Genomic DNA, 26,506 nt, shown 5'->3' with positions numbered 1-26,506 from the left:
CTGCCATCATATTTTTAGCAGCTTTTAGTAATAAACTCACTGTTTCTGACTATCTAATTTTGTAGAATCTTTGCCCTACATTATAATATTAATCCTTTTAGTGCTGACAGGAATGAATAAATACCAGGAGTAGTGTGAAATGAATGAAAGGCAGGAGGTGAAGTATATGTACTATAGCCACTTCATCATAGGATGTCAAAATGAAAAGTGTTGTGCCTTTCCTCATGAAGTCATACTAATCCACCTTTGTCCTTATATAAAGTAGAGCTGCTCTTTTGCATGTAACATGTGTTCAATAAGTAATAGTGCTCCAGACATGGTAAGTGCTCTGCTTTAATTTTTACATCACAAGACACTGTGCCATGTATAGGCAGTCCAGAAAATTATTTACATTACTATGTATATAATTCTAAATATATTAACATTTTTTCATAATTTGTAGTATGGTTTTTTATATCACTTAATCTCCCATTGATATTACCTGACTTTAAAAACTATACCAATTACACAGGGAAGACAACTTGAAAGTGCACAGAATTCCAGCAGGAGACAGTGCATTGTAATGCATATCCTCAATTCTCTGCAGGATTCAGCAGACTGCAGATCAGTCAGGGCAGACTCTGCAGGGAAACAGGGTACTTTTCAGCTCTCTGTACTGCATATAATCATGCATTATATGATGCAGAAAGATTGCTATTGTGTGTCAAATGAGCCTAGTGCTCCTCTTCTCTGTTTTCCCAACATCAGATATTGCAAAGTCAAAAAGGCTAAACCAAAGTTGCTGTTTTTGGAGCTGAAATTGTGTCGGCAATGTGCTGTATATTAAATTTTAAAGTGTTGCCTGTCATCACTGACCAGAGGCAGTTTCCTGAATAAGACGCATTTGGTGCCAAGGGTCACCTCATATTACAGCTCAGCCCCCATAACTTCACTTACACCTAACTCTGAGTATAAAATATTGTAAACATCACCAGGAGGTATAAATATAAATAGACATAAAGACTGGTATACAAAACTAAACAATGCAGCTGACTTTAGTAAACCCAATAACACATTTTACAGATCCTACAAACATGGTGCTACCTTATAAAAATTCTTACAGAAGTGCACTGGCAGAGTAATAACTTTGAATTTCACGAAGAGAGTATCTCAAGCTCACATGGCTAGTCAATGGCACAGTCTGAATAGAACCCAGGAGCCCTGACAATGAGAGCATTGATCTAATGTCACTGCCTTATCTACAACTGGACAATTATTTCTGAGATATAAGAACACAGTGAAAATGCAGATGATTCAAAGCACACTGATTTATGTGGATAATGGAAGTTGATGGGTACTGCACATTGAATACTGAGAAACAAAATGGATGAAGATTAAACCGAGGCTCTATTAATAAAGATTGAATATGTACCCAGAAAAGACCACTGTGCATTGGGAGCCATGTTCCAAGGCAAGACCTTGTAGCTTGTTTTTAACATGATTTAAACTAACAGACATACTTTGTGTTAATTTGTAGCCTGACAGATGTAATACTTTTAATTTGAATGACTTCACCTTTTAGGCAATTATAAATTATTCCAGTGCTACAGGTGTGGAAGCCATAATGGTAACCAATTCCATTACATTGTAATTATCCACAGCTCAAACTGAGAAAATGGTTCCAGAAAGGAAAATTGCAAAGGCATGGTATTTTTAGTTCACTGCCACACCTCTCACCTGTCCCTCATTTCAGATGCAAATGTTCCTCCATTCCATAGAAACCTGATGTTATCACTCTATTATTAATGTAAACTATTTACAGTGCATTAGAAGTGCTAACCTATGAAATTGTAGCTATAGAAAATGTTGCTGATGCCAAAAAAATGAATCCATAGCTTCTCTCTCCTTTTAAAACATTTTAATGGTGAATTTAGTGCTTGTCAAAATTATCAGATTCACAGTCCCATTCACAGAAAGGTGCTGCAGCATCCATCGAGTTTTCCCACATAGTCCCACTACCTTTGACCAGGCTTAACAGATAACTGCTAGTGTTCAAAGAGTGATCCTTTATCAGGCTGATTCCATATGTGATTTTATATTAATAATACTGAGCACTTATGCATAGTCTTGGATCAAAGTATCTTAAAGTATGGGATAACTAAGGGTCAAATTCTGGTTGCAGTGAAATAATTTAATGTTTTGTCATTCCCATTAATGGGACCAGGGTTAAGTCCTAAATAATTAAGCCTCAGTCATTAATTAATTGTTAATTTTAACAGAAAAAGTAATCAAAAGGAACTCAGCATGGAGCAATGATTTTTTTTTTCTGATTTATCCTCCAGGAAGTGGTTTGAGAACCTCATAGAAAACAGAACTGTATCTAACTATAAGAGGCTACCCCAATGAGCACAATTTCTTATAGGCCATCAAACAATCAACAAATGTTGATCATTTTTTAACATTGCCGATCTGGTTGGATTCAAGCAAAGTGATCAAAAGAAGAAATTCTCCATATTCTGCTACAAAACCTCTGAGCCAGTTGTCCCACATCTGTTAAAGCTGCTTGTACTCTTTTTGTTTTGGGGGTTTTTTTTTGGCCCCACATTCTTACATAGTTATAGTCTCACCTTTGGTACTCAGCAGGTTGAAAGGTATATTCTCTGCAATTACCCTTATGTGTAGGAAAAATCAAGCTCTAGCTATTGGATCTAGAACATTGGTGAGGTTAGCAATATTAAGTGCTGATGCAATATTTGTCTACTGCTCACAAGACAATCATGATAATACAGTAGAAGTCTCTCAAATATATAGCTTCAATGAACAGAGACTGTATTATCTTGGCAGACTTATTCTTTAACATATACTCATGGGAACTCTAGGGTGTTTCTGATAAGTACAGTACTTTACATTTAATGATAATGTCTCTAAGCCCTGGTCTACACTAGTAGTTGAGGTCGAATTTAGCAGCATTAAATCGATTTAACCCAGCACCCGTCCACAGAACGAAGCCTTTTTTTTTTTTTTTACTTAAAGGGTGCTTAAAATCAATTTCCTTACTCCACCCTTGACAAGGGGATTAGAGCTGAAATCGGCCTTGCCGGGTCGAATTTGGGGTACTGTGGACGCAATTAGATGGTATTAGCCTCCGGGAGCTATCCCAGAGTGCTCCATTGTGACCGCTCTGGACAGCACTCTCAACTCAAATGCACTGCCTAGGTAGATAGGAAAAGGCCCACGAACTTTTGAATTTCAATTTCCTATTTGGCCAGTGTGGCAAGCTGCAGGTGAGTGCAAAGCTCATCAGCAGAGGTGACCATGATGGAGTCCCAGAATTGCAAAAGAGCTCCAGCATGGACCGAATGGGAGGTACGGGATCTGATTGCTGTATGGGGAGAGGAATCCATGCTATCAGAACTACGTTCCAGTTTTCGAAATGCCAAAACATTTGCCAGAATCTCCCAGGGTATGAAGGACAGAGGCCATAACAGGGATCTGAAGCAGTGCCATGTGAAACTTAAGGAGCTGAGGCAAGCCTACCAGAAAATCAGAGAGGCAAAAGGCTGCTCTGGGTCAGAGCCCCAAACATGCTGCTTCTATGATGAGCTGCATGCCATTTTAGGGAGTTCAGCCACCACTACCCCAGCCATGTTGTTTGACTCCTTCAATGGAGATGGAGGCAACACGGAAGCAGGTTTTGGGGACGAGAAAGACGATGATGACGAGATTGTAGATAGCTCAAAGCAAGCAAGCAGAGGAACCAGTTTTCCTGACAGCCAGGAACTGTTTCTCACCCTGGACCTGGAGCCAGTACCCCCCAAACCCACCCAAGGCTGCCTCCCGGACCCACCAGGCGGAGAAGGGACCTCTGGTGAGTGTACCTTTTAAAATACTATACATGGTTTAAAAGCAAGCATGATTAATGATTAATTTGCCCTGGCATTCACAGCTCTCATGGATGTACTCCCAAAACCTTTGCAAAAGATTTCTGGGGAGGGCAGCCTTATTCCGTCCACCATGGTAGGACACTTTACCGCTCCAGGCCAGTAGCACATACTCGGGAATCATTGTAGAACAAAGCATTGCAGTGTACGTTTGCTGGCGTTCAAACAACATCTGTTCTTTATCTCTCTGTTTTATCCTCAGAAGAGTGATATCATTCATGGTCACCTGGTTGAAATAGGGTGCTTTTCTTAAGGAGACATTCAGAGGTGCCCCGTTCCTGCTGGGCTGTTTGCCTGTGGATGAACAGAAATGTTCCCCGCTGTCAGCCACGGGGAGGAGGGAGGAGCTAGCCACACAGTGCGGGGATGCAAAATGTGACCTTGGAACGAAAGCACATGTGCTATGTATGTAATGTTAACAGCAAGGTTTAATGTGAAAGAGTGTTCCCATTGTTCTATAAAAAGTGTCTTTTTAAATACGACTGTCCTTTTTTTTTTCTCCACCAGCTGCACGTGTTTCAAGGATCACAGTATCTTCTCCTTTCCAGAGACTAGTGAAGATTAGAAGGCAAAAAAACCGCACTCGCGATGAAATGTTCTCTGAGCTCATGCTGTCCCCAACCCCACACTGACAGAGCACAGATGAATGCATGGAGGCAGACAATGTCAGAGTGCAGGAAAGCACAAAATGACTGCGAGGAGAGGTGGCAGGCTGAAGAGAGTAAATGGCGGGCTGAAGAGAGGGCTGAAACTGAAAGGATGTGGCAGCGTGATGAGAGGAGGCAGGATTCAATGCTGAGGCTCCTGGAGGATCAAACTAATATGCTCCAGCGTATAGTTGAACTGCAGGAAAGGCAGCTGGAGCACAGACTGCCACTACAGTCCCTGTGTAACTAACCGCCCTCCTCCCCAAGTTCCATAGCCTCCTCACCCAGACGCCCAAGAACGTGGTGCGGGAGCCTCCAGCCACCCAGCCACTCCACCCCAGCGGATTACACAAGCAACAGAAGTCTGGCATTCAATAAGTTTTAAAGTTTTAAACTTTTAAAGTGCTGTGTGGCCTTGTCCTTCCCTCCTCCACCACCCCTCCAGGTGCTTCTCTCTCCACCACCTCCACCCCTCCCGGGCTACCTTGGTAGTTATCCCCCTCTTTGTGTGATGAATTAATAAAGAATTCATGAATGTGAAGCAACAATGACTTTATTGCCTCTGCAAGCGGTGATCGAAGGGAGGAGGAGAGGGTGGTTAGCTTACCGGAAAGTAGAGTGAACCAAGGGGCGGGGGGGGTTTCATCAAGGAGAAATAAATAGAACTTTCACACCGTAGCCTGGCCAGTGATGAAACTGGTTTTCAAAGCTTCTCTGATGCACACCGCACCTTCCTGTGCCTCAACCTCCCACCCTGCCATAAACGTCTCCCCTTTACTCTCACAGATATTGTGGAGCGCACAGGAAGCAGTAATAACAGTAGGAATATTGGTTTCGCTGAGGGTCTAACTGAGTCAGTAAACTGCGCCAGCGCACTTTTAAACATCCAAATGCACATTCTACCACCATTCTACGCTTGCTCAGCCTGTAGTTGAACTGCTCCTGACTACTGTCCAGGCTGCCTGTGTATGGCTTCATGAGCCATGGCATTAAGGGGTAGGCTGGGTCCCCAAGCATAACTATAGGCATTTCAACATCCCCAATAGTTATTTTCTGGTCTGGGAAGAAAGTCCCTTCCTGCAGCTTTTGAAACAGACCAGAGTTCCTGAAGATGCAAGCATCATGTACCTTTCCCGGCCATCCCACGTTGATGTTGGTGAAACATCCCTTGTGATCCACCAGTGCTTGCAGCACTATTGAAAAGTATCCCTTGTGATTTATGTACTCACCGGCTTGGTGCTCCAGTGCCAGATAGGGATATGGGTTCCGTCTATGGCCCCACCACAGTTAGGGAATCCCATTGCAGCAAAGCCATTCACTATGACCTACACATTTCCCAGGGTCACTACCCTTGATATCAGCAGATCTTTGATTACGTTGGCTACTTGCATCACAGCAGCCCCCACAGTAGATTTGCCCACTCCAAATTGATTCCTAACTGACCGGTAGCTGTCTGGCTTTGCAAGCTTCCGCAGGGCTATTGCCACTCACTTCTCAGCTGTGAGGGCTGTGCTCATGAGCTTCAGGGCAGGGGAAAGCAAGTCACAAAGTTCCATGAAAGTGCCCTTACGCATGCAAAAGTTTCGCAGCCACTGGGAATCGTCCCAGACCTGCAACACTATGTGGTCCCACCGGTCTGTGCTTATTTCCCGGGCCCAGAATCGGCGTTCCACTACATGAAGCTGCCCCATTAACACCATGATGCCCACATTGCCGGGGCCTGTGCTTTGAGAGAAGTCTGTGTCCATGTCCTCATCACTCTCATCACCGCGCTGACGTCACCTACTTACCCGGTTTCAGTTTGCCAGGTTCTGGTGCTGCATATACTGCTGGATAATGCGCGCGGTGTTTAATGTGCTCCTAATTGCCAAAGTGATCTGAGCAGGCTCCATGCTTGCTGTGGTATGGCGTCTGCGAGAAAAAAGGTGAAGAACAATTGTCTGCCATTGCTCTGACTGAGGGAGGGGCGACTGATGACATGGTTTACAGGGTTGGCTTACAGGGAATTAAAATCAACAAAGGGGGTGGCTTTACATCAAGGAGAAACAAAAACAACTGTCACACAGAATGGCCCCCTCAAGGATTGAACTCAAATCCCTGGGTTTAGCAGGCCAATGCTCAACCCACTAAGCTATCCCTCCCTCTGGTATTTCAGGCAGGACTGAATCTCCATTAAAGTTTTCAAGGTGCCCCGACAGACCTCACCAAAACAATTGTCAGCTGTGGATTTCACGGAGGGAGGGAGGGAGGGAGGGAAGGGGGAGCAAATGAGTACAAAACAAATCTGGTCTATTTGTTGTTTTGATCCACTCCATCTATCTTTTACATCTTTGGCTGGCACAGATGGTGCAGTAGGACTGCAAGCCATCCATATCTCCTGGCTGCTCGGCAGAAGATGGGGCAATAGGACTGCTAGCCATCCTCATCTCCTGCCTGCCCAGCAGAAGATGGTGCAATAGGACTTTTAGCCATCCTCATCTCCTGCCCGCTCACCATAAGATGGTACAATAGGACTGCCTGCAGGACTAAAGAGAATGACCTGGTCGAGTCACTCCTAATTTAGTCCCTGCACCCATGACTGCCCAGGCGCTCCTGACCGACCTTACCGAGGCGGCCAGGAGCACCTCGGACATGATGTCGATGGTTTTCAGGCCTATTGCACCGTTTGCTGCCACAAGGCAATGGGTTGCTGCTGCTGTGTAGCAATGCAGTACTGTGTCTGCTAGCACCCAGGAGACATATGGAGACAGTGAGCTGAGCAGGCTCCATACTTGCCGTGGTATGGTGTCTGCACAGGTAACTCAGGAAAAAAAGGTGTGAAACAATTATCTGCTGTTGCTTTCACGGAGGGAGGGAGGAAGGGCCTGATGACATGTACCCAGAACCACCTGCGACAATGTTTTTTGCCCCATCAGGCATTTGGATCTCAACCCAGAATTCCAATGGACGCTGGAGACTGTGGGAACTGTGGGATAGCTACCCACAGTGCAATGCTCCAGAAGTCGACGCTAGCCTAGGTATTGTGGAAGCACTCTACCGAGTTAATGCACTTAACGCAGTTAGAGCATTTTGTGTGGGGAAACACACAATTGACTATATAAAAACGATTTATAAAAAAACAACTTCTATAAATTTGACCTAATTTCATAGTGTAGACATACCCTAATTGTGCAGTAGTCAAATGGACCTTCCTTTGCTATTACAACAGCATTGCTTAATTGTCTATTACTCACCCACTAGTAAATTTCTGCCTCTCAAGCAGAGAGTCATGTCCATTGATTTCACCAGTTCCCATTTAACTTTCAGTGGAATAATAACCTAAATCATATAAAAATAACGAGGAGCCCTTATGGCATCTTAGAGACTAACAAATTTGTTTGGCCATAAGCTTTCGTGGGCTAAAACCCACTTCATGAGATGCATGGAGTAAAAAATACAGTAAGCAGTATATATATTACAGCACATGAAAAGATGGGAGTTGCCTTACCAAGTGGGCAACTCCAAACTTTTCATGTGCTGTAATATATACTGCTTACTGTATTTTTTGTTCCATGCATCTGATGAAGTGGGTTTTAGCCCATGAAAACTTATGCCCAAATAAATGTGTGAGTCTCTAAGGTGTCACAAAGACTCCTTGTTATTTTTGTTGATACAGACTAACATGGCTACCACTCTGAAACCTAAATCATATAGGATAAATTGAATCACCAAGGAGAACAAGAGTGGTTAGAACAGTTATTTATACCTGGACCAGATTTCAGAAGAACTCATCTCCCTCTAAATTTAGCGGCCAGATTTTCAAAAGAACTCGACAGCCAGCACCTCTTTGTTCTCTAAGAGTTGATGAGTTCTTCTGAAAATCTCACTAATAATACTATTGGTACCATGCATGGATCTTTACAGCCCATAGTCCCGGCTCCTAGGAATTTACCATTTAAGGCGATGATCCAGCCGCCATTTATACTCAAATGTAAAACTCCCTTTGACACTAATGGGAGCTGAATCCAGCTCTTAGCTTATCTTAATAGTGAAGCTTTTTTATTTCCATAGGAGCTGAGGATGCTCAGCACTGTTCAGGGAGCCATCAGCACTAGGACACAGTTAGCCCTAAGGCCCTGATCCTGCAAAAATACACATATGCACATTTAATTTTGCTCATGTTGATTTCAGTGGGACTACTTACAGAGCCAAAAGTTAAGCACATCTGTAAGTCTTCACAAGATCAGTACCTATGGGCTTCATTCTGCTCCATTAAAATTAAAATTAGACAAAAAATTACCCTTGAACGTTATTTTCTAAAATAGATCTCCCTGAAGATGGATGAAAGTTGAGATGGATGGAAAGACAGCTGCCAGGATCTCTCTTCTGCATGCTTGTTTACAGTTATCACCATTAACTGACTTTTTTAAAAAAAAAATGCTCACTCCCCTCACCCCATTTTATTTTTTATAAGAAAAAAAATTCTGTATTCAAACACACAGCCCATTTCAAAGCTACAATGAGCAGGCAGGAAATACTTTAGAGAACAGGTGAAATGAATTCAAGAAGAGTGAAAATGGTCTTTGGTTCTGCTCTGTTACCTTTTACTGAAGAATCACTGCAGAGATGTGAATCATCTTCATCATACTGTGCTTCATTTCTTGCGGGCATTTTCACAGATGCCTCCTGCTTCTTTTGTCTCCCAGTTTCAGACGCAGGCATTTTTCCCTTGGTCACTGTGACATTAAGGGTTTAATAGCAGCTAGAACATATATGGGGAAGGCAGCATGATTGAAAAAAAAAGACACCTTGTAATGAGGAATATCAATTAGGTAATAAAGTCAAGAAAAATGGAAAAACACAGGGAGCTTCAGCTCACTTGGCTTAAAGCAAAAACACAGCTTTTACTATTTTAACAACTAAAATCCCTACTTAAAATAAACTGAAAACCAGCTACACACAGACAACAAGGTCATTTGTCTTTATAGGGAAAGTCTCTTTCTAGAGAGAATGAACAAATAAGACACTTAAACAAAAACTATCAGAGGCTAACAATTTTTAAAGAATCCATTAATAATATAATAGAAATAATTGTATAAAACACTAGTGGAAACAATTGCTTCTGGACTAGCTGAGATACATGTCAAAATGATAAATACTGTCTTTGTAAAGCATATGAAATATTGTTTTACCTCTCCTAGTTAGCGCTCTTAACAAAACATGCCTTCTATTTACATTTAGAAAACTAAATGATAGTGTTTCATGAAGAATGAAAGACCAAACACATTGACAATGCTGTCTTTGTTCTTACATTTAATTCCTTCCTTTGGGAACTACAGTTAGTGTCTACATTTATGTTAAATAACAAACAAAAAATACAGGAAAATGAGAGATTGTATATTTTAAAATTATATATTTTTCTTGTAAAAGGCATTTGACTGTATAATCTCCAAGTACACCAGTATGGCCAATCTCCATATAAGATGTTAAGTCTCAGTTCCACGAACAAATTAAGCACTGAGGGAGACAGCAAGGCCTGGGAGTATTGGGGGGTGGTCAGGTGCCCACGGGGGTCAGGGGCACCAAAATACACATTCACCCAGGGCGCCATTTTCCCTAGACCATCCCCAGTTGTAAGATTGAATAAAGCTCAAAGGCTTTTTCCACACTTGTTACTATAACTAATCATCATCATCGGCCATCCCTCAATTCAGAGATGATCTCTACCACAGATTTACATATGGGTCCTGAGACCCATATAATAACTAATATAAACTGACTAATATAAACATTTTAAAAGGGATAATCTTAAATACTGTAAACTTAGACTCTTGAATGTGCAGTCTGTTGGAGCCTACGTTAGGGCCTGATCCTGCAAGGTGCTGAACATCTTCAACTCACATCGAACTCTTAAGAAAACTAGCCAATTGCTGGTTTTATGTCCAAGTAGAAGAGCTGTACCTTGACCTATATTTTGGGTTTGGAAAATCCAAAGCTAAAATTAACAGTGATTTGAAGCTAGGTGCCCATTCTACTTATCACCATTCCATGTTGGAACAAGGCAACGCTGAATTTGGTTTTATCTTACCCCTATAATGGCCAAACCAAGTTAGTTTAGTTTCACAAACCCAGATTCAGATCTGGATTCTATACCCTCACCACTGAGTTTCAACGAATTCCACATAAAAAGTCCCAGTGAAGGCCTATAACCAGATAATTCCACAGAGTGATCCATCACGTTCATGCCCAATTTTAAATAGACATAAAATGTAATATTATTTCCTTTGAGATTGTCTTCATTTTGTCATCCAAGAAGATAGGTTTGGAACTATATGACAAAAATCTTTACTTTCCTAGGAAATTTATCATCCCCACCCTGATGATACACGGGGTGTAATCATCACCTCCACTACCCCTTACCAGGTGAGAGCGGCTTTAAATTGCAGGCCCATTTCCATAGGAGCCCTGCCCACTCAGACTCCCATGCACCTTTGTCATGCCCTCTCTCTGGCCAGTGCCATCCATTTTGAAAGTTGTGCTGTTGCTCCTGGTCCCACACTGAAGAAAGGATTTAAAGGTGTCTTACATGGCTTGTAGGTGGGCATTCCACTGCTCAAGGCCCACAGTCTCGATTCTGCTAAAAGGAGTGGAATGAGCTCATTGTTCAATTATCATGCACATTGTCTTTTTTTTTTTTTTTTTAGGTAATTTTCAAATTATTTCCTAACAGCAGGAAAACCAGAGAATGGAAACTGTAACACATGGCACATGTATATCCGCACCTACTCCCAAGGATCCCCTTTGCAAATGAGATCTTGCACTTTGTAGAGTTTTTTCCCCCCCATGGTAAACTATTTAAATGAATAACCACATTTTAAGTACTCCTGGGGAAGAACCAATTTAAGGAAAACCATCCAGGAATTCACTGCAAATGAGATGCAGCATCTCCAAAGACTGTGTTTCTTACCGTAATGGTGACAGGCTTACATTGGCAGCTAACAGTGAATACCAGAAAGTCAGGAATCTATCCATTAGGCCTCGGTTTAAACCAGCTAGACAAAAGGCCTTTTTTATCCCTTAAAATAAATACATAAGTAGCTTTCACAGCAAATAAAATGTATGCCTAACTAGTGACTGCCTATGTTCTTGTAGCACAGATTTTATATATTAGGGGGTCTCCATAGGAACAGAAGTTATATGCTAATAAGTATAAAATTGAGAGCAATGCTGTCCTTTCCTCGAGTAATCAATCATACAGCAGATTTTTGTCATATCATACATCTCCCTTTAGTCCTGCAAGTTCATGAGATTCTCCTATTAATTCAATATTATTTATACTGTGGTTGATGTTAGTGGCAAAATTCCAGTTGCTGTCAATGGAAGCAGGATTGGGATCTTAGCTCTAAGGGGTAGTATGCATTCAGAGCGTACCACTTCACAGCTGATCTCCCAGTTCTGAAGCTTATAAACCTAGCACATAACAAAAATTAACCCCAGCAGTCATGCAAGAAAGCTCTACAAGGTACCAGTTAGTCTTGTCAGGATCTATCTGATCATCCAATCTCTCTCCTGCCTGGACTGATTCTTGTTTAGCTGTAACAATGTGAAGAAATGCCTGACTGGCAGAATCAAAACATGAAGTTCAAGGTGCAACTCCGCTTTACACGCTGGGGAGACCAAATGCAACATGCACGACCCAGTATCTAGAATCAGTCTTTACTGAGTCTGCCTCTGTGCTCATGTATATCTACATTTGCAAAATTCATTTCCAAAGAGTTTGGCTTATAAGATGAATTGCTGCAAAGAAGTCAGCTCCTTTGTGGTTGTATGCCCGTGCATTTGTTGTTGAAACCATAACTTGCTGCACCAGCTAGGTAAGGTCTCATCAATTCCCTTCTTTGAGATTCCTTCACCTGTCATAGATATGTGACCTTTATGTGAGGCAAATATCTGTTGAAAAGAGGTACTGCCTCAAATTACCTGATGGCTTTACTCACTGTCATGATGATTCTTAGTTCAAAAGTAACCTGGAATGAATATATTTATTTCTGATGGGTTTCCTAGGCTGCGTCGTTACTGCTGCATTCATCAGTTGGTGGCGTATTGGGCATCATTAAGAGCACTGAAGTATATGAATTGCAACAGGTTATATCAGCAGTCATCTCTGGAGTTGTTCCTTCTAATTTTTTCCCTTGAGTTAGCTAAACCCGATGAGTTAGATTAAATGACTTGAATAGTGTTTTACTGGTATTTTTGATTTCTGTCACTATTCTGAAACATCAATCCATAAATGATCATTCCAAATTAATTTTCATCTGTGTGCATTTAAAATATCTTCAGCTATTCCTTGCAGTTTGCTTGTCAAAAAAAAGCAAGATGCCTCTACGAGAGTCTGATAACTGGACAGGTTATCGTTTCACAAAGGAATATTTTTGCATTGCACATGTAAGGAAGATGTGGTCCAGTTGCTACAAGAGTCAGTGGGGTCTCCACAACATTTAGAAACTTGTAGGTCATAAGGAGATAATTCAAGCCCCCTGCCTCTTATTTTCATTTTTTGACTATGGTGCTTCATCATCTATTTGTTGCAAAAATTTAACCCCATTTGCCACATCCTTTTGAAGCAGCTGTTCCTTTTGGTATGGCTGATATCTTCTCTTCCTGGAGCCACTATTGGTGGTGGTGGCTTGGAATTGATTGTTTTGAATTATGTTTCAGTGCCAAGGCAAAATGTTATTAAATATTCATATTACAGTAGCACCTAGAAGCTCCTATGAGGCTAGAGGTGGTATTGTACACAAACACATACAAATACAATGATAATTTATTTTTTAAATTGCTCATTTTCCAAATCCATCATCCGTGATTATCATAGTTGGACCTTTGAGAAAGTTGTTCTCTGACAGAGAGTGCTTCACATCACTTAGAATGCGGTTGTACATGTAGCGCACAGGTTATATTAGCACATCATGCTAATTAGCCAAGTATTCCACCAGCCTGGCCAAAGTCAGCAGAGTCAAGAGACAACAGCTGTCCTCTCTGTAACTTAAGAAGCTTTCTCAATGTTGCCATTTCACTGACCTTTCTTGTCGCCTTAATGTCACACAACTCAGTGAACTGAACAGTGAAGTTCAGTTAAACTCATATCTGTGCTGAGCGCATTGTGCACGCACTCCTTTGGTTCTTTTCTCCATCGAGCAGGACAAATTACTTCAGAACATTTCAAAGTTTACTGATGCAAAGCATTCACTGAGATGCGTCTCCAAATTCAAATGAACCACATTTTTCACTGCATCCAGATTACATTTTTCTGTAAGTATGAAATGATTTCAGATCTGGATTCTGTGGAATGAGTGTCAGTGAGTCAAATTCAGAAATATACTTTAGTTTACTCCTATAACCATTCAATGTCCCCCAGCCACCCCATCAACTAACTCTGACTTTTTGCCTATCATTTAATATAGCTTAAAATCTATCTTTTGTAGTCAGTAAATTTGTTTTACTGTTTATCTTTACGAGTGAGTTTGCCTGAAGCGTGGGCAAATCTGCTCAGGTTTTGCAAAGGCTAATGTATATCCACTTTTCATTGATGAAGTGGTGAACCAATTAATAAATTTGCACTGCCCATTTTGAGCAGAGCAAAATGGCATATTCCTGAGATAGAAGTCTGGGAGCTGGGGGAGGGGATCTGGCTGGTGCCTTTTCCTGTTTGATTCACGAGTGGCTCTGGGAGCATTCATGCAATTAAGCTGGGTTTGGGTCTCCACATGTGGTTGTGCTGATTGTTAACAGTACCTGGAGGGGTTTGCTGCTTGTCACTAGCAAGGCATTGTGAGAGTCAGCCCAGGCTGGAGAGAGTTAAAGGGGGCACAGGGGTCCCAAAGCCCCAGGCTGCACCTGGGGATCCCATCAGAGAAATTAATTATTCTGTCTTCAGAATAGCGTCTGTATAGCGTGAAGTAGATAAGGAAAGTGGCCATCCATTGAACAATGAGGAAAAAAACAAATATTCATTAGGTGCTCACTTAGCGAGCCCTATCCATCATCCTGTGCATTGAAAGAAGCTGGGGTCCTGTGAAACAAATAGTATGTGATCATGTAATTAAAGACTATATCATAATGCATACATGTGCCGGGACAGAATTAAGTATATACTGGGACTCTCAATTCTGGCATTTCCTAATTTTTGAGTGATTTACTTAGCAACCATTTACTTTGCATTTTAATGCAGTTTTTTGAGTGTAATATTGTCTACGTTTGGCAATGATTCCATGAAAGGACAGACACCATAATGTGAAAATCATGGAATTTGACCTTAAAAGACAGATGAACTGGGTGTGATGTGTTTATCACACCATTGTTTACTACTTATAACTACAGAGCCATACAAGGCAACAATGAATGCCTAGTAGAAAAAAAATTGAAAATTTGTAGCAGAAAATCATATTTAGGTACAAGATAGCACTTTACATATTTAGCCATTTTTATTATTTCATTTCAAAAATTGTTATTTTTACTCATTAAAAATGTGTCTAGATCATCTGAATATATTGTGTCTTCTCTCAAAGAACTTGTCTTTTAACCTTTCCAGGCACAAGATGAGTGGTAAATCTTCTTTGGCTCTGCATCACCATTGTGTGCACAAGTGTCCTGAGGATATTTTAAAACAATGTCATGATATAAAATTGTGCTGAATTAATTCTAATCATTGAGATCTTAAACCTGACTTGATTATTTGCCAATTATAAGTACGCCTGAAGTAAAATACAGTTTTAATCTTGATAGAGTGGTCTATCTGGATCTACCTATCTAAGTGTTTGTATGGGAACAAGAACCATATATTATCATGCTGGAGGATGTTGGTGGCTGCTAATAGGCATGTTTTCAATCTGTGGGCAGTCACCGACCTCATTGAAGCTGATGGGCATGCTAGCCACATTTCATTCAAGCTAAATGAAGGTGCAATTAAATGCACCTTGGCTTAGTGACAGGTAAAATAATAGAAGCCATTGCCCAAGGCACAGACTAGAATGGCAAGGCTCAGTAGAAGTTGAGTCATGTGGCTCAAGGGATTTTCTGGAAACTGATTGGAAAAGCAGGGGCTGGGGCACTGATCTGGTTGCAGGCGTCTGAGTGAGTGTGAAAAAAAAACAAGAAAGAAGCAGAAGTTCAGGAGAAAGCTAGAGAAGTAACTGGTAGCATGGCCCTTAGAGAAAGCAGAGAGAGAGAGAGCTCAGTGGGACACACAACTAGATGGAAAGCAGGCTTTCATTTCTGAACAAGGAAACTGCCGCTTGTTTGCTTCTAATTTGTTCAGGGAAATAGGACTTTGTGTACATTCTTTGTAAATAAACAAGACTGCACTCAAGAAATACTGGACTCTCATAATCCATCTCTCCTCCTAAAGAAAACAACCCAACAAGGCTCCAAATATCGATTAAAAGCTCAGATGTCAAGGTTTCAATAGTATATTTGCATAAATTTCAGCTAATAAAAACCTAAAGCTGATAAGCCATAACTGACCACACAACACAACTATTTTCATACTAACTACAGTAGAATTTTACTAAGTGAAAGAAAAAGTTTGACTGGCTACTTGTTGGACTGCAAGTTCCTTCAAAACACCCACTATAGAAATAGAGCCTGCATTTTAAAAGTGACCTTTCTGCTTATGATCTGAACACAGCAAAAGGAAAACAAAGATGGATTTATTTAAAAAAAAAGCTTGAAGAAGATAATAGCTATAATAGATATAATTTCTGGGGGAGATGTATCACTATCTCATGGCTCAATAAAACTCTCAAAATTGGTCAGTTAGGGCCCAAAACTTGATCTCTGAAAGTTATAAAAAATCTGATGGGGAGAATTCAATTTTAAGGCATCATCCACAGTATACAGAAATCAATGAGAAGACAAACCTTGACTTCAGTGGACTTTGGATTCTGTCCTCAATCTTTGTCACTCCACTAATAGCAAGGGAGCAGGACATTTTCAGTGCAAATCCTCTGTTTTTGAATTCACGCCTTCTAAAAACCAATTAAAAAAAAAAGTCAGGCCACTGGGGAAAATTTGTTCCCTCTGGTTACTTCTTAATTTGGGCCTGGCCTGGAGGTAGTGGGGTGGAAGGAATTTGTTTCTAGATTTGAATGACTGATTTTACAGGGAATAATTTATTCAATTAATTTAACTTTATTTTTTTCTTTGCAGATTATCCATACTCATCTTGCAGTTATCACCAATTTATTCCCCATTCACAGAATAATTTCTACAAATCAGCCCTAGGTCTATATTTTGATCATGAGTGGTTTTTTTAATATTTTATATTCAAAATTTGAGCTTTCTTTAGGTTTGATTGGCTATAGAGCTCATGGTGTATTTTTTTCCCATTCCCTGACTGTTTGAGCTTAACTCTTAGAATAAGCTTGCGTTTAAGAGGTCAAAATTTGGTTTCCACAAATATTCTCTTATATTTGCTAAAAGAAAAGGAGTACTGGTGGCACCTTAGAGACTAACAAATTTAAAATATTCATGAAGTTGACAGATTTCCACTCTATACGGCTAAATTCAGCGCCTTGCATAATCACAGGTTTCAGAGTAGCAGCCGTGTTAGTCTGTTTTCTTTTTGCGAATACAGACTAACACGGCTGCTACTCTGAAACCTGTGATTATATTTGCTGTTTCTGTGAACATTTTTGCCAGCAAACTTAATCATAAAGAATCTAGCAGAATTGTTAGAAGACGCACAAATAGAGGCAAAGCAAATTTGGTGCTTTTTATGCAGATGAATATTTAAGAAACTTTTAATACTATTTACCCTGCTTACTTAATTAATAAGAGGAAGACATGGATTTGATCTGTGTCAACTGTTGGTAACAGTTTTAATTTTTGTCCTACGTGCCCAGTGTGAGGGTTGACACAGTATACAGGCTGGTTAAATAATTTTAATGAACTAATTATCTATGCCATGCGTCTCAAGATTTTGTTGAAATTGGGGCTGTTTAGCTAAAGAGTGAGCTGTAGCTCACGAAAGCTTATGCTCTAATAAATTTGTTAGTCTCTAAGGTGCCACAAGTACTCCTTTTCTTTTAGCTAAAGTACAGATTCACATTCTCACACTTTTATAAAAGTTTTGTTAATCAAAATAAAATGTAAACAAGTTAGATGATATATGACAGTGTTTCCAATCACCACATAAATTGGGCTTCATGTATTACCTTGTTGCTGTCTAATCAGAAAACAGGGCATCTCTGTTGCTCTTTTAAATCTGTAACTTCATACGGTTGCTGTGGGTCTTGTTCCCCAAACCCAAGCTCTACAGATCTTCACATTCCAGTTCTGCTTTCAGAATTTCACCAGTTTAAGCAACTACTAGACATCCGATGAAGTGAGCTGTAGCTCACGAAAGCTTATGCTCTAATAAATTTGTTAGTCTCTAAGGTGCCACAAGTACTCCTTTTCTTTTTTCATCAAATAAATGTAAGCGCTTCACTCAGTCTTTGCAATAAGATATCTTTGTTCATTATTTAAGTACTTCCATTAATCAACATTTCTTATTTAAAATAAAAACATATGTTGTCCTGACACACTGTGGTTACTGTGTCCTAGCAACACAACTTCCTCTTAAGCTGACACTTGTTCTTTTGAGAGGTCTACACCCTGAATACTTTCAATAGCATTCAGTCTCCGTATTTTTTCTCTAACTTAATCAATGCTTTACTTTATATGTTTGATTAGCTATTTAAAGGGGTTTATTATTTCCATAATGTCACAATAGTTTGCTCTATCAGATATGATAACTTTGGATCTTTTTATATTAACACTTTCATGATGCATTTAAACTAAATAGTGCAAAGCTCCTCTTTCACACCAAGAATTTCCAGGTCGCAAGGTTTGTGCCTGTCACTCCAGGTTTTAGAGTGCAACCTTGTAAAAGACTGGAGCAACACTGTTGCTAGATTTTCATTTTTACTACTTTCCAGGGTCTGTATAACTGCCATTGATAAATGGTGTTATTGAAATCCATATTTATTGAGGTTGTCACCAGATAAAACAGTGATGGGCATGACATAGAATTTATTTAGCTTTAAAATGTATCATTTCATTTCCAGGTGTCCCCCCACCCTCACACTACTATTTTCATCAGGCACACAAAAACAATGATTTTGTACTTCTTGTGTTGTCTGTGCTGCAAACAACACTATCTAGGGCCATTATGTGATCATTGACTATATATATATATATATATGGGTACAAGAATAAAGCCATCTTGGTAAAATAAAGAGTCATAGAAGTAGTTGAGAAGTAGTTCTCTTCTCAAAGAAAAACAATGATAATTTCTGTTCAGTTTTAAACACAATTGAAAAACAAATGTTCACTAAATAAAGGTCAATGTTGGTACAAAAGGAAATTTGAAATATTCTCAAAAGGGAATTACAAATATGGAAGAATAACCAAAAAAAACCCCAAAAGCTTAAAATTACTTGACAGAGCCCTTGTAATACTTAGACAATGCTTTAATCTTGCTGGTTAGATAATCAAAGACAACATCCACTGCATCTGATAGATTAAGTTGCTGTATCATTGCTTCTGGTGAAGCTAATCACTTGTTGTTTATCTCACTAAATCATGTGTTCTCAGGGACACTTCTGGAAGTCATGCAGAAATAAGTGTAATGTTACTTCTACAGACAAATCATTCATTTGTAACAAGTGTGTTCAGAAAATAATGCAGATATGTATTATTTCCATAACTGAAATGGGATGAAATGTTCTAGTGTATGAGCAAAAAGAAAAGGAGTACTTGTGGCACCTTAGAGACTAACAAATTTATTTGAGCATAAGCTTTTGTGAGCTACAGCTCACTTCATCAGATGCATTCAGTGGAAAATACAGTGGGGAGATTTATATACATAGAGAACATGAAACAATGGGTGTTACCATACACACTGTACCATAGTGATCGCTTAAGGTGAGCTATTACCAGCAGGAGAGCGGGGTGGGGGGTGGGGGGTGAGCTTTTGTAGTGATAATCAAGGTGGGCCATTTCCAGCAGTCGAAAGAACGTCTCAGGAACAGTGGGGTATGGGGAGGGGATAAACATGGGGAAATAGTTTTACTTTGTGTAATGAACCATCCACTCCCAGTCTCAATTCAAGCCTATGTTAATTGTATCCAGTTTGCAAATTAATTCAAATTCAGCAGTCTCTCGTTGGAGTCTGTTTTTGAAGTTTTTTTTGTTGAAGTATTGCCACTTTTAGGTCTGTAACTTTTAGGTGTGTAAAAAAGTGTTCTCCAACTGGTTTTTGAATGTTATAATTCTTGACGTCTGATTTGTGTCCATTTATTCTTTTACATAGAGACTGTCCAGTTTGACCAATGTACATGGCAGAGGGGCATTGCTGGCACATGATGGCATATATCACATTGGTAGATGTGCAGGTGAATGAGCCTCCAATATTGTGACTGATGTGATTAGGCCCTATGATGGTGTCCCCTGAATAGATATGTGGACAGAGTTGGCATCGGGCTTTGTTGCAAGGATAGGTTCCTGGGTTAGTGGTTCTGTTGTGTGGTGTGTGGTTGCTGGTGAGTATTTGCCTCAGGTTGCTACAGGGGGCTATCTGTAAGCAAGGATTGGCCTGTCTCCCAAGATCTGTGAGAGTGATGGGTTGTCCTTCAGGATAGATTGTAGATCCTTGATGATGAGTTGGAGAGGTTTTAGTTGGGGGCTGAAGGTGATGGCTAGTGGCGTTCTGTTATTTTCTTTGTTGGGCCTGTCCTGTAGTAGGTGACTTCTGGGTACTCTTCTGGCTCTGTCAATCTGTTTCTTCACTTCAGCAGGTGGGTATTGTAGTTGTAAGAATGCTTGATAGAGATCTTGTAGGTGTTTGTCTCTGTCTGAGGGGTTGGAGCAAATGGGGTTGTATCATAGAGCTTGGCTCTAGACAATGGATCGTGTGGTGTGGTCTGGGTGAAAGCTGGAGGCATGTTGGTAGGAATAGTGGTCAGTAGGTTTCCGGTATAGGCTGGTGTTTATGTGACCATCACTTATTAGCACCGTAGTGTCCAGGAAGTGGATCTCGTGTGGACTGGTCCAGGTTTGAGGTTGATGGTGGGATGGAAATTGTCCTTTTCTTTTTGCGAATACAGACTAACACGGCTGCTATTCTGAAATCTAGTGTATGAGTTACCACTCACAGGATGTAAACTGGTAGGCCTTTGTGTGGCAATTCTAATTTGCTAAGGAATAATTAAAGACAAGCCTTAGGCATAGTCTACTCTACAATGATAGGTTGACGCAAGGCATCTTACATTGACCTAGATGTGCATGTGACTTCACTTAAATTTGGCTCCCACCGACATACGTGCTGCACTATGCCAACTTAACATCATCACCTCTCTGAGCAGTGTAGAGTCATGATCAATGTAGTTAGATTGACGCAGTGTAAGTGTATACACTGAGTCATGGGAGCCAACTTCCCCTCTGCCCAATGGGTGCTCGCCTCCCCTGCCCCTGCCCACCTCTTCCCACCCCTGCACCACCCTTGCCCCACCCCCATTCCACCCCTTTCCCAAAGTCCCCAACCCACCCTGCCTTTTCCCACCCCAGCCCTGCCCCCTTCCCGCCCCCATTCCACCCCCTTCCCCTGAGTCCCCATCGCTGCCCTACCTCTTCGCCGCCTCCTCCCCTGTACGCACCACATCCCCACTCCTCCCTCTCCCTTCTGGAAGGTCCTAAGCACTGCCAAACAGCTGTTAGGTGGCAGGAAGAGCAGGGAGGGAGGGGGAGGAGCGGGGACGCGGTGCGCTGCGGGCGGGAGAAGGAGGCCAGGAGGGGGGGAGCTTGGCTGCCAGTGAGTGCAGAGAACCCATTAATTTTGCCCCACACTCTGACAACTCTGGTCACTATTATGAACGCAGCTGCCTAGAGTTAACGTAGACAAGAAGTGCCCTTTTAAAGCCCCATGGATTTTTGAAATTCCTTTTACTGATTGCCTGCCTTGGCAAATGCACTTAGCACACCTAGCAGCTTTCCACTGTTGAGTGCAGCTGCCCAGTTGACCATGCTGACTACACACTCCAGAAGTGCTCCTGCCTAGAATAGACAAGAGATATTGGATCTCCTGGGCCTGTGGGGAGAAGGGTCTGTGCAGGTGTAATCCATGCCTGCTTGGTATGGCACTTTGTCCCGCTCTAGGGCAGCTAGACCAGCTAGAGATTGATGAGCCTGCTCCAGCCTTGGCAAAGAGAGAGAGATGTCTTTTAGCTCATGCAGTAAGCCCCAGAGACTCCAGGTTTGGTCCCGGGTCTGTCAGCATTACTCAGGCACAGCTCCAGACCAGCATAGAAATAATGACATCTATGAGCAGATTGCTCAGGGATGCAGCAGAAGGGCTACAACAGGGACCAGCAGCAGTGCTGTGTGAAAGCAGACACACCGGAAGGCCTGGGAAGCCAACAATTGATCCAGTGGTGAGCCACAGACTTGCTGCCTTTACAAAGAGCTGCATGATATACCTGGCAGAAACACCCTCCCCCAACAGTACTGTGGATACCCAAAGAGCCCAGGTCACAAAGAGCTGCCATGAACAGCCAGGAGGAGAAGGTGGACAAGGAAGAGGAGTATAAGAGACAGGCGACCAGGGGATCTAGCTGCAAAGCGAGGAAGGATCCGTTGTTGGCTCAACCGCAGTCCAGCCAATCCCACCAGTCAAGCATAGGTTAACCCAATGCAGGGAAGGAACCTTGGGTAAGTACGCAGTTTGCTTTGAAATTACAGGAATGGCACCCCCAGTGTAGTGCAAACTTCTTTAAATTTACTCATTTTTACTCATTGTGGCCTTCAAGGTGTTCCCCTCCATATTCGTGGAATGACTGAGCCAGATAAGTAGGAAAAGAAGAGGACTCGGGATGACATGTTCCAGGAGATTCTACAAGCCAGTACTGCATCAGAGAACAAGCACACGGCCTGGAGGAGGAGGACTGCCCTTGCCGACAGCCTAGGGAAAGATAGAGAGAAGAGGAGAAAGGTGCAGGGAAAGGAGAGGAACGTGCAGCACAACATGCAGGCACTTCTCAGGCAGCAAACACAGATGCTGCCAACTCTGGTGGACCTGCAACAATCCCAGGATTGCCTCCCTCTGCAGCCCATTAAGAACTTAATATCAGGACATCCCTGTGTGCCCCCCATCCCTCAACATTCCATCAAGGCATCAAGGGTCACTGTACTCCACTTCCCACTCCACCCTGGTGGACGCTAAAGACAATCATAGCTTCACATACACTGACCTGTGAAAGCCATGGTTGGCATATGTGTAGCTGAAATGGACATGATTGTTCTTTCCCCTTCATATGTTCTGTTTGCTTAATGTATTAATTTTTAAATGGTTTTCTTTTGAATTGCCTGTTTCATGTTACAGAACAAAATTCTATTTTTTGGAACATGATTCATCTTAATTAGTTCCAAACATATGCTGACTTGTGCAGAGCAGTTCTGAAAGTGACCAATCACTTGTTATTGTTAGTGTCACACAAAGCATCACTTACAAACAATATTAATAGGTGCATTGGCAATGTTATATTTCTAAATACTCAGCAATCACTAGAAGATTCATACCTGGTTGTAAGAGAGGAAGGCCAGGTAGAGCATGCTACTGCAACCTTGTATCTGGCTGTTCATATTCAGCAGACAGCCACTTCTCCTCTGCCCTCCACTCCCGCAGAAATGTTTCCCCCTTTGCTTCACAGGTATTGCACTAAACACAGCAGACATCTATAACCATTGGGGTATTTTTCTCACTGAGATCCAATCTTGCGAGTAAACAATGCCAGCAACCCTTCAAATGACCAAAGGCACATTCAATTGTCATTCTGCACCCGCTGAGCCTGTAGCTGAAATGCTCCTTGGTGCTGTAGATGTGGATGGGCCAGGGGAGAAAAGGGTAGGCTGGACAGGATCACTATAGGCATTTCAACATTGTCAATAGTGATTCATTGGTTGGGAAAGAAAGTCCCTGCTTCCAGTTTTCTGAGCAGTCCTGTATTCTTAAAGATGCGAGCATCATGCTCTTTCCCTGACCGTCCCACATTGATGTAGATGAAGTGTCCCCAGTGATCCACCAGCACTTGCATAATCATAGAAAAATAGCCCTTTCTGCTGATGTACTCAATGGCAAGGTGGCCTGGTGCCAAAAGAGGGATACACATGTCATTTATCATCCCACTGTAGTTTGTGAGCCACTTTACTGCAAATCCATCCACGATGTACTGCACATGGCCGAGAATCACAGTCCTGTTTAGCAGGAGGTGATTAATGACCCTGCACACTTGCATCACGATGGCCCCTGTGGTGGATTTCCTGACTCAAATTGATTCCCAGCTGACCAATAGCAAGCTGGCATTGCAAGTTTCCACAGTGCAGTTGCCACTCACTTCTCACCTGTCAGTGCAGCTCTCATTTTGGTGTCCCTGTGCTGCAGGGTTGGGGCATGTTCAGCACACAGATACAGGAATGTGGCTTTGAGTATCCAGAAGTTCTACAGCCACTGCTCTTCATCCCAAACCGGCATTACAATGCAGTCCCACCACTCAGTGCTGGTTTCTCGGCCCAGAAACAGAGCTCCGCCACCTCCAGCTGCTCCTTGAATGCCACCAACAACCTTGAATTGTTTCTTTCTATGTCTCACAGCAATCTTTCCTCCAAGGAATCATCATGCTCCCCATAGCTCCTCAAATGGCTCTGCAAATACTGCAGGATCAAGCACCCCGTGCTTGCAACGTTCATGACAATCATGCAGAGCTATCCAAGCTCCGTGCTTCTGTCAGAGATGGTGGACATAGAATCATAGAATCATAGAATCATAGAATATCAGGGTTGGAAGGGACCCCAGAAGGTCATCTAGTCCAACCCCCTGCTCAAAGCAGGACCAAGTCCCAGTTAAATCATCCCAGCTAGGGCTTTGTCAAGCCTGACCTTAAAAACCTCTAAGGAAGGAGATTCTACCACCTCCCTAGGTAACGCATTCCAGTGTTTCACCACCCTCTTAGTGAAAAAGTTTTTCCTAATATCCAATCTAAACCTTCCCCATTGCAACTTGAGACCATTACTCCTCGTTCTGTCATCTGCTACCATTGAGAACAGTCTAGAGCCATCCTCTTTGAAACCCCCTTTCAGGTAGTTGAAAGCAGCTATCAAATCCCCCCTCATTCTTCTCTTCTGCAGACTAAACAATCCCAGCTCCCTCAGCCTCTCCTCATAAGTCATGTGCTCTAGACCCCTAATCATTTTCGTTGCCCTTCGTTGTACTCTTTCCAATTTATCCACATCCTTCCTGTAGTGTGGGGCCCAAAACTGGACACAGTACTCCAGATGAGGCCTCACCAGTGTCGAATAGAGGGGAACGATCACGTCCCTCGATCTGCTCGCTATGCCCCTACTTATACATCCCAAAATGCCATCAAAGAGGGACATGCAAGTTTGTGAAATTTTGAAAAGAAGGCATGCAAATTATGGGATGCAGATGAAATTATGGCATGGAGAGCACTGAATTATGAAAAGTTGACCCCATTCTCCCTGTCACCCCAGCATGACTCGTTTTTGCCACATCAGGCATTGCAAAAACTTCCCAAACACACTGCACTAGATGATGGTGAGTTGCATGGTGGGATACCTACCCATGGCACACTGCACTCTGCCTCAATACAATTGCTTCTGGTGAATATGTTCACTGTTGCCACAAGGAGCCAGGTACGTACCTGCACAAGCCATGTACTAACTGCGGCAATGCAGTATGCTGTATGCAGTATGCAAACATGACTTAGGTCAACATAAGTTTGTAGTGTAGACATGGCTTTAAAGTCTCATTAATTTTTATCAGTGTTACCAGGTGTAATATCAAGTAGTGATTGGTGAACATCAAGAGACTTAGAATACAAGTTGAGCACTCAAAAGTAGAGATGCTTATTAAAAGCATATCCCAAAAGTCCAAACTATTTCAGTTTGTAAAAGTGGACTGGACATTTCCAAACAGGCTCTCTGGCCAGTTTTCTTGTTATTTGCACTTTCTGTTCAGAAATACTATCAAAAACCCCAACCTAAACCCCAACTCTGCCTCTCTCAAGCCAACTAACCTCCTGAACAGGGTCCGTAGCTGAAGAGTGTAATAGGGAGAGGGCTGTGTTGGCCAAAAGGATCAGCAGAGTCAAAGCAGCAATGCCATAGAAACCCCACTCATGGGATACTGAAGGTGCAGTATGCTAAAGCAAATGACCTGGTTTCAATAGGAGGTGGCTGGAGACAGAGGCCCAGTTCTTCTTTATCCTACGGCCCCTTTACACTGATTAGGCAGTGTAAAGAGACCTTAAAGTGAAGTGAATGTAGTTTTAATTTAATGTAAGTGTAATTTGCACCCACAGCCGAAGCAGTGTAAAGGGACCTGAGGGTATAGCTAACACTGCTATTAGACACCCACAGCTGACCCGTGCCAGCTAACTCAGGCTTGCAGGAGTTGGGTTCGTGGGGCTGTTTAACTGAGGTGTCGACATTCAGTCTCAGGCTACAACCTGAGATCTGGGACCCTCCCACTTCAGAGGGACTAAGAACCCAGGCTCCAGCTCAAGCCCAGACAGCTACACAACAATTAAGCAGCTCCTTTGCCCAAGCCCCACAGGCCTGAGTCAGCTGGCACAGGCCAGCTGCAGGCATCTAATTGTAGTGTAGACATACAGTGTGAATGAGAATCAGGTCCAGGGTGTCTTCAGTGCAGGGTCCTTAACTCAGAAATTGCGTCTTCCATTGGTCACATAAGCCTGAATACTATGGGGCTCCAGGTCTCATTTTAAGAGGAATCTCACCCCTCCCCCCACTGGCCCAATCCAGGTTTTTTCAGGGTGAGGGAGACCATCAGGTTTTTCAGGGTTTTAGGAGGCCTTCTACAGCCATATTGAAGCCTGTGTTTTCACT

Source organism: Dermochelys coriacea, chromosome 3 (assembly GCF_009764565.3).
Source record: "Dermochelys coriacea isolate rDerCor1 chromosome 3, rDerCor1.pri.v4, whole genome shotgun sequence".
Taxonomy (NCBI): domain Eukaryota; kingdom Metazoa; phylum Chordata; order Testudines; family Dermochelyidae; genus Dermochelys; species Dermochelys coriacea.
This window is presented reverse-complemented; position numbering follows the sequence as displayed.